The sequence below is a fragment of the Pseudophryne corroboree genome, chromosome 5 (genome assembly GCF_028390025.1).
Source record: "Pseudophryne corroboree isolate aPseCor3 chromosome 5, aPseCor3.hap2, whole genome shotgun sequence".
Lineage (NCBI taxonomy): Eukaryota > Metazoa > Chordata > Amphibia > Anura > Myobatrachidae > Pseudophryne > Pseudophryne corroboree.
Window position 1 is genome coordinate 445487056 of NC_086448.1, and position 13399 is coordinate 445500454.

Consider the following 13399-nt stretch of genomic DNA (forward strand, 5'->3'; position numbering starts at 1 on the left):
CTTTGGGTAGGTGTGTCACCATGCATGGCTTAGATGGGAGTCCGCTGTCCAATGGGATTATTTCTCTCCGTACACCCCCTGTACTACTTACAGTAGGAGCTCTACATTCCGAGAAAATCTAGTTCTATCTTACACATTGCCCAGCAGTTCCAGTTGTTCTGGGTCACCCTTGGCTGGCCTTTCATAATCCCACCATTGATTGGCGGTCGTGGGAGATTTCACAATGGGGTACTTTTTGTGATAAGGAATGTATCACGTTTCCAGTCAGAGTAGCAGCTATCATTCCAGAACTCATTCCGGTGGAATACCAGGAGTTTGCTGATGTTTTCTCCAAAGGCAATGTGGACATTCTGCCTCCCCATCGGCTTTATGATTGTGCTATTGAGTTAATTCCTGGCGCCGCATTGCCAAAGGGAAGATTATATGCATTATCCGGGCCAGAAACTGCGGCTATGAATGATTATGTTAAGGAGAGCCTTGAGAAAGGATTTATTAGACCATCAAACTCTCCTTTAAGTGCAGGCTTCTTCTTTGTGGAGAAAAAGGATGGCTTGCTTAGACCTTGCATTGATTTTAGAGCCCTGAATAAGATCTCAGTTAAAAACACCTATCCTTTGCCGTTGATTTCTGTACTCTTTGATCAGTTACGTTCTGCTGTGATTTTTTCTAAAATTGACCTTAGAGGAGCGTACAACCTCATCCGAATTAAATCTGGAGATGAGTGGAAGACGGCCTTCAGTACTCAGTCGGGTCACTACGAATACCTGGTGATGCCGTTCGGTCTGTCCAATGCTCCAGCAGTTTTTCAGGACCTCATTAACGATGTGCTCCGTGACTTCCTAGGGAAATTCGTGGTCATTTACTTAGACGACATCCTGATTTTTTCTGAATCAATAGAACAACATGTTACCCAGGTGCGTCTGGTTCTTCAAAAGTTACGTGAGAATCATTTATATGCCAAGCTGGAGAAGTGTGAGTTTCATGTCACGGAAGTATCTTTTTTAGGGTACATAATTTCCCCTCAGGGATTTTCCATGGAACCAAAGAAACTCCAGGCCATCCTTAGTTGGGCGCAACCCACCAATTTAAAAGCAATTCAGCGCTTTTTAGGATTTGCGAATTATTATAGGAGGTTCATTCATTCTTTTTCTGACCTGGTTGCTCCCATTGTAGCTCTGACAAAGAAAGGAGCGGATCCTACCAACTGGTCGCGTGAAGCTGAGTTGTCCTTCCGGGCCTTGAAACAAGCCTTTGTCTCGGCTCCAGTCCTCAGACATCCTAATCCGGAATTGCCCTTTGTGGTGGAGGTTGATGCCTCGGAGGTTGGAGTGGGGGCTATCCTTTCTCAAAAGGATCCGGAGTCTCTGGAGTTACATCCTTGTGCCTTTATGTCCAGGAAATTCTCCTCCGCTGAATCCAACTATGACGTTGGTAATCGGGAGTTACTGGCGGTAAAGTGGGCTTTCGAGGAGTGGAGGCATTGGCTGGAGGGAGCAAAACATACTATTTCGGTATTGACTGACCATAAGAACCTGCAATACATTGAATCGGCTAAGCGGCTTAATGCCCGGCAGGCACGTTGGGCATTATTTTTTACTCGTTTCAAATTTATAATCACTTTCAGGCCTGGTTCCAAGAATACTAAGGCTGATGCCCTGTCACGTAGCTTTCTTCCGGTTCACAATAACAATCCTGTTACCCCCATACTTCCATCTTCGGTCATCTGGGCGGGCCTCACACAAGATTTATTTACCCAGTTAAAACAGCTTCAACACCAAGCTCCTAGAATTACTCCTGCTGGTCGTCTTTACGTCCCTGAGTTTTTGAAAGCTACTGTTTTAACGGAATTCCATGATAACAAAGTTTCAGGGCATCCAGGAGTTTCTAAGACATTGGAGTTAGTCTCTCGCTCAGTATGGTGGCCTGGTCTTTCTAAAGACGTCAAGGAATTTGTTTATTCATGTCAGGTTTGTGCACAGCATAAGGTTCCCCGTTCCTTGCCTATCGGGCAACTTATGCCCTTAAATGTTCCTCTCAGGCCATGGTCTCATATTTCCATGGATTTTGTGGTTGACCTTCCCCTTTCAGCCGGATTCCGAGTCATATGGGTGGTAGTGGACCGTTTTAGTAAAATGGCTCATTTTATTGCTCTTCCCCGATTGCCTTCTGCCCAAGGGTTGGCAGTTTTGTTTCTCCGCCATGTATTCAGGCTTCATGGGTTGCCTACTGATATTGTTTCTGATCGGGGTCCACAATTCATCGCACAATTCTGGAAATGTTTTTGTGCATCATTGAAGATGAAATTGTCATTAACATCCGGTTACCACCCACAATCCAACGGGCAAACCGAACGAGTTAACCAATCATTGAAACAATATTTGCACTTGTATTCAGCCAAACTCCAGAATGATTGGTCCAAGTTTCTTCCGTTGGCTGAATTTGCTTACAATAATTCTTGTCATTCCTCCACTAAAGAGTGTCCAGTCTTTTCAGTTTTTGGTTTTCACCCCAGAGCTAATTCTTTTTTTCATCATTCCTCAGTCTCCTCGCTAACCTTAACCTCCCATCTCAGAGCCATTTGGAAAAAGGTGCACCTTGCTCTCAGAAAAGCGGCCTTTCGAGAGAAGAAATTTTCTGACAGGCTCCGACGTCCTTGCACTTTTAAGGTGGGAGATAGGGTGTGGTTGTCGACTCGCAACATCAGGCTTCGACAATCCTCGGCTAGACTGGGACCCAAATTTATTGGGCCATTTCTTATTATTAAAAGAGTCAACCCAGTTGCCTTTCGGTTACGTTTACCAAGATCTCTCAGGATTGGAAATACGTTTCATTGTTCCCTGTTGAAACAATACGTTTCTTCCAGTAGATTTCCTCGGAAGATCTCTCAGGGTAGATCTCCAGTGGATGTACAGGGACAACAGGAGTTCTTGGTAGAGAAGGTTCTCGATTCCAAATTGTCCCGGGGTCGGCTGTATTTTCTAGTTCACTGGAAAGGCTATGGTCCAGAGGAAAGGTCTTGGGTCCTGGATAAGGATCTTCATGCCCCGAGGCTCAAGAGGGCATTTTTTCGGGAATTTCCTCAGAAACCTGGCTTTAGGGGTTCCTTGACCCCTCCTCAAGGGGGGGGGGTACTGTTAGGCGCCGGGGTCCGCTTGTCTGCGCGGCCCGGCGCCTAGCAACTAGAGACGCCGTGCGCGTACAGCCACCGGCTCCCTAGCAGCGCTAGACGCCGGGCGCGCTGAGCCGCACGGACCCTAGCAACGGGGACGCCACTGGCGGACCGTGTTCCCCGTTGCTAGGCTTTAGGAATTAATATATTCACCTGCTCTCTGGCCGTGCAGCAAGGCAGCTGCACGGCATTTATTCTAATCAGCCTTTTAGCAGCTGATTGGAGGACTCCTTGTTAAATACACTCCCAGGGCTTCTCACAGGCCGTTCGATGGACCGTACTTCCAAATTCAGGCTTTGAACACAGAGGGAAGAAACGAAATTCCCCGCAGCTCCAGAGTCCAACAGGGCTTCAAAAGACTTGGAAGTGGCCTTGGTGATTAACGTTACAGGAAGCAAACAGTCCGAAGTGGGAGAAGATTTGGTCGTAACCCCCAACTTGACAAGCTAGGCCTTCTCGTTTCCCGGACGGGATTTGCAGGACTTGATGAAGTGACCCGCAGCTCCGCAGTACAGGCAGAGCTTACCCTCATGACGACGTTGCCGCTCCTCCGGGGACAATCGGGATCGGTTAATCTGCATGGGTTCGTCTGGACTTGGACCCACCGCTTGCCTTGCAGGAGGAAGCCGGAACCTAGAACGATCCGATCGACTACGTTCTCCTCCACGTTCCTGCATCCGGAGATCTACCTTGACACAGAGGGAGATCAATTCCTCTAAAGAACCCGGAAGCTCTCGAGTGACCAACTCGTCCTTCAGGCGATCAGAAAGACCGTTCCAGAAAGCAGCTCTCAGGGCCTCATTATTCCAACGAAGTTCAGAGGCAATGGTTTGGAAATGAACCACATACTGACCCACGGATCGGGAGCCTTGACGGATGTGGAGTAAGTCAGAAGAGGCCGAGGTCATCCTGCCGGGCTCGTCAAAAATTCGTCGAAAAGACGTGATGAATTCGGAGTAATTGGAAACCAGTGAATCAGAACGTTCCCATAATGGAGACACCCAGTCCAAGGCAGATCCTTCCAGCTTTTATATTTTGTTTTTTGGAGCATTTGCGGAGGGTTCCGCTTCCACAAGTCCTCTCTGGTACTCGGCGGTGCCGGGTAGGAGAATTGGACAAGTGGATATTTTGGTTGTCCTTTTCCCTGGCGGTTTCTCCGCACATATTATAGTTTTGAGTTAGCTTAGCCCCTGGCCTGGTTGTTTAGTTAGAGGGCCTCTTGTTATCACCCTGTCTCGGATTTCCCTTTGTCTCTCATTAAGACCGGGGGGCATCGGAGTTGGGCAGACATAATCCGCCCTTCAAACGCGGCTGCCAAGGGCTCAAGAAACCATAGTCTCGCAGGGGATTTCTGACAACACGGGTGAGACAACAGAGTTAGGGCGCCAGGGGCTATTTTCCTGTCCTGCTCCCTTCCCCAGCATTCCGTTCCAGTGCTCCGGTCCTTGCCATAAGATCTCCTCTGACCAGAGTGCTGGAATCATAACAATGGGCTTCTGATTGAGCGTCTGAAAAGTTCCTGTGGACTGGATGGCACAGTCCTAAGCAGGTTTAAATAATTTCTCACCAGCAGGTTACAGAGAGTTTTGTCTGGAGTATACTCATCATCACCAGTGCCACTGCCATGTGGTGTACCACAAGGGTCTATACTATCCCCAATGCTTTTTGCAGTACAAATGCCACCACAGGGTAAAATAATCAGATGCCATGGCCTGGTCTACCACTGCTCTGCAGATTATATACATATGTACTTGTCCTTTACTCCGGGTACTGAGAACCCAAAAACCCTAAATGGCTCACTAGCTGAGCTCCAGGAGTGGATGAGTGCCAAATGACTGCGACCAAGTCCTGATAAAATAGAGGTCCTTATGACAGGACCTCAACTTCAAAGGACAAGACTGCAGCATAGCAAACCAAGCGAACTTACACTTCTGGGTTCAGAATTACAAAACACTGATCATGTGCGGAATCTTGGCTTTGTCCTGGATGGTGGCTTGACACTTAAACATAAGATATCAGCCACAATCAAATCCTCATTCTTTCATCTCAGAAACATAGCCAGAATGAAGCACTTAATTCCCTCTGCCAAAAGTGATACATCTATTTGTATACCAATACACAGAGAGAAGAAGTCTTGGACTTTTGTATCCCTCAAGAACATATAAATATGCTGGAAAGCACTTATCCTTCCAGATGGAAACCGCAAAAGATAAAATATTTGGGGGTTCACCTCACTAAGCAATGCCAACAGATTTTTCAGGTTTACTAGCCTAAGCAATTCAAAATGGATATTGACACCTGGAGTGACTGTTATAACTCTTGGATTGACCGGATAAACGCCGTCAAAAGTTTGTTGCCACGGCTCTTATATTTATTCCAAGCCGTACCGCTAACAGTTCTCTCATATATTTTGAAATATTTACAGCACATCGCAACACTATGTGTTTGGTTAAAAAAAAACTCCCTAGGGTGTAAAGGGACATCTTGCAAAGAACCACAACCAGCGGCAGTTTTGGTGTATCTGACTTCAAATCTAATTATTTAGCAGCTTGACTCACTCATTGCCTGTAATAGACCCAACCTATTTCCGAGAGGGTGTGGTTGACAATTGAGTCGGAAATGCTAAAACTACATTCAATTTCCTGTTATGGCTCCCCCTTCTGACTCAACCCAAGGCCTTCCTGTAGCATTCTACCATTTTGCACACAGATATGGGAAGCGTCGCTCCCATATTGCTTCCCACCCAAAACCAATAATCCCCGTATTTGGCAATCCTGATTATCGACAAGGGTGCAGTCCAGCTACTTTTAAACACTGGCACACTACAGGGCAGTTGGCTAAATGATATCACTCATGACTTTGTATTTCCCACATTTGTAGATAGCCAAACTACATTTTCCATTTCTGTACATTCTTTTTCCAGTATTTACAATTCCAAAACATTAATTCAACGATAAAGTCAAGGCTCACATATAGGGCGCTTACTGCTACAGAATCCTTAATCTTTCTGTGCACCAGCACTAAGGGGCTCATCTCCGCACTGTGGGCCTAATTAAGCATTTAACGCTGCTGTGGCAGCGTTCGCATGCTGAAGCCCTGTGAAGTGTGTGCACACACAGTGGGATGCGACGGCATCTCACTTGTGCGAACGCCACTGCCTGACAGGCAAAGACATTCGCGGGATGGGAGGGTTCGTTTAAGGGGAGTTGAGGGGGGTGCAGTCGGGACAACGCAGCAGCTGCGTGACATCACATCCAGCCGCTGAAACATGCCTTCGCAGAGGGCTACCCTAAACATGCAAAAGCATTGCCACCGTGCAGTGCTTTTGCACGTGTGCGGGGAAGGGGGAGTCAGGGCCCGACATGCGGGGTGGATTTGCCTTGTGCTGGGCGTCCCCCGCATGTCAGAGTAATGGATCGTAGATGTGCTATTTTTCTCACATCTATGATCCATGCTGAAATAGGTCCTATTTACAGAACTTACACATCCTTGTCCCAAGATGAGAGATCCTCATAAGGTGACTTGGCAGGCTGATCTGGAAGAATCCTTAGATACTGAAACTGAGAAGACATACAGGGCCTAATTCAGACCTGATCATAACCGTGCAAAATTTTGCATGGCTTCGATCAGTTACTCAGACATGCGGGGGGACGCCCAGCATGTGTGGCTCTACCCCCCCTTTCCCGCACAAGTACAAAGTGATGCTTTTGTACTTGATGAGCAGCTCCTTACCAGCGCAGCTCCTGCAAGTTGGCAGGGAGCTACCCATCGCTGTCCGAGTCGCAGTGGCTGCGTGTGACATCATGCAGCCACCGCGGGCTGCCCCCTGCATGGTCCAGGCACGCCTGCATTACCTGGACTGCGCCCCCAAAATGGCTGCCAAATGCCGCCGGCCCACCCTCTCGCGCCCAGCGACTGTCTCTGCCTGTCAATCAGGCAGAGGCAATCGCTGGGCTATGATGGCCATCGACTGTCTGGCATGCGCCAGCGCATGCGCAGTTCAGACATGCACAAACACACAGCAGTGATCAGGTCTGAATTAGGCCCATAGTGCAGCCAGAAAGTATTCACAGCGCTTCACTTTTTACACATTTTGTTATGTTACAGCCTTATTCCAAAATAGAATAAATTCATTTTTTTCCTGAAAATTCTACACACAATACCCCATAATGACAACGTGATTTTAGATTTTTGAAAATGTATTAAAAACAAAAACGAAGAAATTACATGTACATAAGTATTCACAGCCTTTTTCGATGAAGCTCAAAATTGAGCTCAGGTGCATCCTGTTTCCACTGATCATCCTTGAGATGTTCCTACAACTTAATTGGAGTCCACCAGTGGTAGATTCAGTTGATTGGACATGATTTGGAAAGGCATACACCTGTCTATAAAAGGTCCCACACTTGACAGTGCATGTCTGAGCACAAACCAAGCATGAAGTCAGATTTTTGCAAATGTATTAAAAATGAAAAACTAAGAAATCACATGAACATAAGTATTCACAGCCTTTGCTCAATACTTTGTTGATGCACCTTTGGCAGCAATTACAGCCTCAATTCCTTTTGAATATGATGCCACAAGCGTGGCAAACCTATCTTTGGACAGTTTCACCCATTCCTCTTTGCAGCACCTCTCAAGCTCCATCAGGTTGGATGGGTAGCGTCGGTGCACAGCCATTTTCAGATCTACCCAGAGATGTTAAATCGGATTCAAGTCTGGGATCTGGCTGGGTCACTCTTGGACATTCGCAGAGTTGTCCTGAAGCCACTCCTTTGATATCTTGGCTGTGTGCTTAGGGTTGTTGTCCTGCTGAAAGATGAACCGTCGTCCCAGTCTGAGGTCAAGAGCTCTCTGGAGCAGATTTTCATCCAGGATGTCTGTGTACATTGCTGTATTCATCTTTCCCTCTATTCTGACTAGTCTCCCAGTTCCTGCCGCTGAAAAACATCCCCACAGCATGATGATGCAACCACCATGCTTCACTGTAGGGATGGTATTGGCCTGGTGATGAGCGGTGCCTGGTTTCCTCCAAACATGATGCCTGACATTCACGCCAAAGAGTTCAATCTTTGTCTCATCAGACCAGAGAATTTTGTTTCTCATGGTCTGAGAGTGATTCAGGTACATTTTGGCAAACTCCAGGTGGGCTGCTGTCATGTTAAATACAGAAAGGAGGATCACAAATTATATGTGAGCTAAGGTGTGGTGATTACCTGCAGGAATAATCACCAATAATGTTTTCAAGTGACTATATATATAATTTTGTATTCTTTCAGCCTAGATGTGACAAAATGGCTGACAGGCAATGTCCTGCATTTAACTGTTATGAGCCACGGCTGTGGCTCATTCCTGTTTTGCAGTTTTGTTCTGTATTTCATGTTATACTTCTGTTTATGTTCCCCGTGGGTGTCATGGGGTGCTCGGAGCTCACCCTTAAGGAGGGGATACTGTTATGAACCACAGGTAGTGGTTCATTCCTATTTTATGTTTATAAAGTTGTCTTGCATGCCAGGATTTCCTGTTGCTCTGTTTTAGAATACTCTTGTCTGCCGCCGCTGGTGAGTCTGTGTAATTGCAGCTTGTTCCCTTGTGTTCAGCCTCACCTGGCTGCTAATTGCATCTGGTCAGTTTGGAATCTTGCAACAAGGCAGCTGCATGGGATTATTAATTAGGCCTCTCTGTTATATGCTGGCTGTTTGCAATTCACAGATGCTGGTGATATTCCTTGGTTTGCAGTCTGCTTGAGTTCTGAGCTTGGTTCCTGCTAGTTCCTGAGCTTCCTGTGTCGATTCCTGTGTCAGTCCCTGTGTCGATTCCTATGTCTGATCCCGTGTACTGCCGTGAGGCGTTCCTGTCCTGAGGTCCAGTACCGTTGCCTGTGCAAGTTTCTGGCTTCTTGGTGTCCACCGGTCTGCCGTTTGGGATTCTGCCTGTCCTCCAGTTCTGAGAGTCTGTGTCAGCAGCATTGGGAGTTCCTGTCCGTTTGCCAGTATTCGTACCGGTTCCGTGAGTAGCGGCACTACCGCATCCGTCGGCCTAGGCTGCTGTATTCCCTTATTATTTCTGTCACTGGTGTTTTGCAGAGGGTTCTGCTTATGCTGTCACCGCCGGTACACAAAAGTATTGTCGGCGTGTGGTCAGCATTTCCTTTGTTGTTCTTTTCCTTTGGCGGCAAGCCGCACATACTTTGGTTTTAGGTTTGTTAGTAGCCCCTGGCCTTGTTGTTTAGTCAGAGGGCCCCTTGTTATCACCCTGTCTCGGTTCACTCTTTGTCTCTCATTAAGACCTGAGGGGGCATCGAAGTTGGGCAGACGTAATCCGCCCTTCAAACGCGGCTGCCATGGGCTCAAGCAACCATAGTCTCGCAAGAGTGTACTGACAGCACGGGTGAGACAACGGAGAAAGGGCGCCAGGGGCTATTCCCTTTCCATTCCCCTTTCCCAGCATTCCGTCCTGGTGCTCTGGACTCGCTTCATAACATCTCCCTTGTTCTGAGCACCAGGAACCTAACATTATCACCAGCCATACCACAAAAAAGAAATAAAACTTTTTTCTTTTTTGGTCCAGTGTCTAGTCTAGAATCCAGTCCTGTCTAGAATTCGGTGTTTAGAATCCAGTCCAGTGTTAGAATCCAGTCTTGTCTAGAATCCGGTGTTTAGAATCCAGTCCGGTGTTTAGAATCCAGTCCGGTGTTTAGAATCCAGTCCGGTGTTTAAAAAAAAAAAAAAAAGTCTTGTTTTGTTTAGCAAAATTTAGTCTTGTCTTGCCTTGTCTTGTCTAGTTTTAAATCCTCCTATGTCTACTATGCAAGCCCTGCAGGCATCTCTCGCAGCCCTGAACTCTGTATTCAGTGCTTTGAGACCAGAGCGACTAGAAGTTTTGCAGCAATCCCTAAAGCAACTGCAAAACCTACTGACTAAAATCTTGCTCATCTTGCCAGAAGTCGTTGAGAGTACATCTATCTCTAAAGAGACTCTTGTTCACAGTATGGTGACAAGAGAATCCTCTGGTTTAATTGAAGAGAAAAGATTTAAAAGTTTTCTGCGGCCCAGGCTCTCAGAAGAGGAGCGTCTGCGTCGCAGAAACTTAAACTTGTGCCTATATTGTGGGGGTTTAGGCCACTATCTGCAGACCTGTGAGTTGCGCAAGCCAAAGTGTGGTGACGAGTCTTGCCCTCTGGCCAAGTTGAGTCAGGATACAAGACCTACTCCTGTCTCTACTGTGGCAGAGGTACTTGTCACACAACCCACACTAAAAAGCTCTCTGTCCTATAATTGGGGTCCTTGGGCAAGGGAGCCCCATTATAGATTCAGGAATCAAAAAAGAATGTTTTTCTCCTCTCTTGAGGTTCCTGTGGAAGCGGAGTTGCAAGCCCCTGGAGTGGTGCCCGTAGCCCAGGGTCCTGGAGTGGTGCCCGTAGCCCAGGGTCCTGGAGTGGTGCCCGTAGCCCAGGGTCCTGGAGTGGTGCCCGTAGCCCAGGGTCCTGGAGTGGTGCCCGTAGCCCAGGGTCCTGGAGTGGTGCCCGATGCTCAGGTTCTTGGTGCGGTACCCGATGCCCAGAGTGCTGGAGCGGTACCCGATGCCCTAGCTTATAGAGGGACATCAAATATTATAGTTCAGGTGTCCATACCGGAAGGGGTCTCAGAAGCTGTCACCCCAGGTAGGGACTTTAAAAGCGCAACCCAAGAAAGGGTCTCTAAAACCATAGTTCTTGAAGGGAACTCGAGAAGCAAAACCCCAGAAGGGATCTTTGAAGTAATATCTCCAAGTGGGGTCTCGAGAGACTCAGCCCCAAAGAAGGGTCTAGAAGTCGCTTCCCCAGGAAAGAACTTAAGAAGCATAGCATTAGTGGAGGATCTGAACGTTATTGCTTCAGCAAAAGTCCCGGAAGTCATAGTCCCGGGAGAACTTTCGATAATTATCGACTCAGAGAGGGAGGCCGATGGCCCGATCCCAGTCAGGGAGGCCAACGGCCCGGTCCCAGTAAAAGAATCCGAGGTGCTGGCCCCGGCGGGGTTCCCGGAGGCCACTGCCCCGGCGGGGTTCCCGGAGGCCACTGCCCCGGCGGGGTTCCCGGAGGCCACTGCCCCGGCGGGGTTCCCGGAGGCCACTGCCCCGGGTGGGGTTCAGGAAGTCACTGCCCCGGGTGGGGTTCAGGAAGTCACTGCCCCGGGTGGGGTTCAGAAAGTCACTGCCCCGGGTGGGGTTCAGAAAGTCACTGCCCCGGGTGGGGTTCAGAAAGTCACTGCCCCGGGTGGGGTTCAGAGAGTCTCAGCCTCGAGTAAGGTCAATAGTGACCAGGTCCTAGCAAAGCACTCCAGTCAGTCAGATGAGAAGGAAACAGATCCTGACTCTGATATCTCAACATCCATAATCTTTGATGGGGACTTAGCCCAATTTTTGACACTTTACAAACACTATTACATTATTATGTTGTCTAGACCATTTCTGGGCATCACTTCAGAGAACATTGTGCTTTATCTGATTTATTCTTTTAGAGGAGAGCCTTTTGAGTGGGCGACCAGCCTAATGAAAGCTGAAGATCCCATTCTTCAGGATCCCTTAGCATTCAGTGATGCAATTATTAAAAGATATGGTTCCAAAGAAATTGGTTCAGGTTCCTCTAGGTCACCCGTCTTATATACTGAGAGTCCACCAAATACTGTAAACTCAGCACAAGAGTCTCAGCCCGTTGTTTTGACTGCAGGATGTGCTTTTCTGACTTCTTCTTCTAATAATAGTACTTTACCAGAAAGTTCAGCTCCCAAGGGTAAGAGACCTGTCTCTGATTTGAACGCAGCCTTGCTGGGTGGTACCATCAGTTCAGACAATGTGTGGGGAATTACCTTGGTCAGACCTAAAGAGCTTTGTAAAAAGAAGAAGAAGAAAAAGAAATAATTTTTGACTCTTGCCTTGATAAAAAAAAAAAAGTTTTTTTTGTTTTTTCCCCTTGTCTTGTGTCCAGTGGCCACCATCAAGGGGAGGGCACTGTTACAAGTTGTTGCTACAGCTTGTTTTTGTTTTCTTGTCTGTTAGACCAGTGTGTCAGGTTTTTTTTTTTTGTATCCCTTGTTCTGGATAGTCTGAATTTTGGGGTCTTTTGACCCCTCCTCAAGGGGGGGGTAATGTTATGAGCCACGGCTGTGGCTCATTCCTGTTTTGCAGTTTTGTTCTGTATTTCATGTTATACTTCTGTTTATGTTCCCCGTGGGTGTCATGGGGTGCTCGGAGCTCACCCTTAAGGAGGGGATACTGTTATGAACCACAGGTAGTGGTTCATTCCTATTTTATGTTTATAAAGTTGTCTTGCATGCCAGGATTTCCTGTTGCTCTGTTTTAGAATACTCTTGTCTGCCGCCGCTGGTGAGTCTGTGTAATTGCAGCTTGTTCCCTTGTGTTCAGCCTCACCTGGCTGCTAATTGCATCTGGTCAGTTTGGAATCTTGCAACAAGGCAGCTGCATGGGATTATTAATTAGGCCTCTCTGTTATATGCTGGCTGTTTGCAATTCACAGATGCTGGTGATATTCCTTGGTTTGCAGTCTGCTTGAGTTCTGAGCTTGGTTCCTGCTAGTTCCTGAGCTTCCTGTGTCGATTCCTGTGTCAGTCCCTGTGTCGATTCCTATGTCTGATCCCGTGTACTGCCGTGAGGCGTTCCTGTCCTGAGGTCCAGTACCGTTGCCTGTGCAAGTTTCTGGCTTCTTGGTGTCCACCGGTCTGCCGTTTGGGATTCTGCCTGTCCTCCAGTTCTGAGAGTCTGTGTCAGCAGCATTGGGAGTTCCTGTCCGTTTGCCAGTATTCGTACCGGTTCCGTGAGTAGCGGCACTACCGCATCCGTCGGCCTAGGCTGCTGTATTCCCTTATTATTTCTGTCACTGGTGTTTTGCAGAGGGTTCTGCTTATGCTGTCACCGCCGGTACACAAAAGTATTGTCGGCGTGTGGTCAGCATTTCCTTTGTTGTTCTTTTCCTTTGGCGGCAAGCCGCACATACTTTGGTTTTAGGTTTGTTAGTAGCCCCTGGCCTTGTTGTTTAGTCAGAGGGCCCCTTGTTATCACCCTGTCTCGGTTCACTCTTTGTCTCTCATTAAGACCTGAGGGGGCATCGAAGTTGGGCAGACGTAATCCGCCCTTCAAACGCGGCTGCCATGGGCTCAAGCAACCATAGTCTCGCAAGAGTGTACTGACAGCACGGGTGAGACAACGGAGAAAGGGCGCCAGGGGCTATTC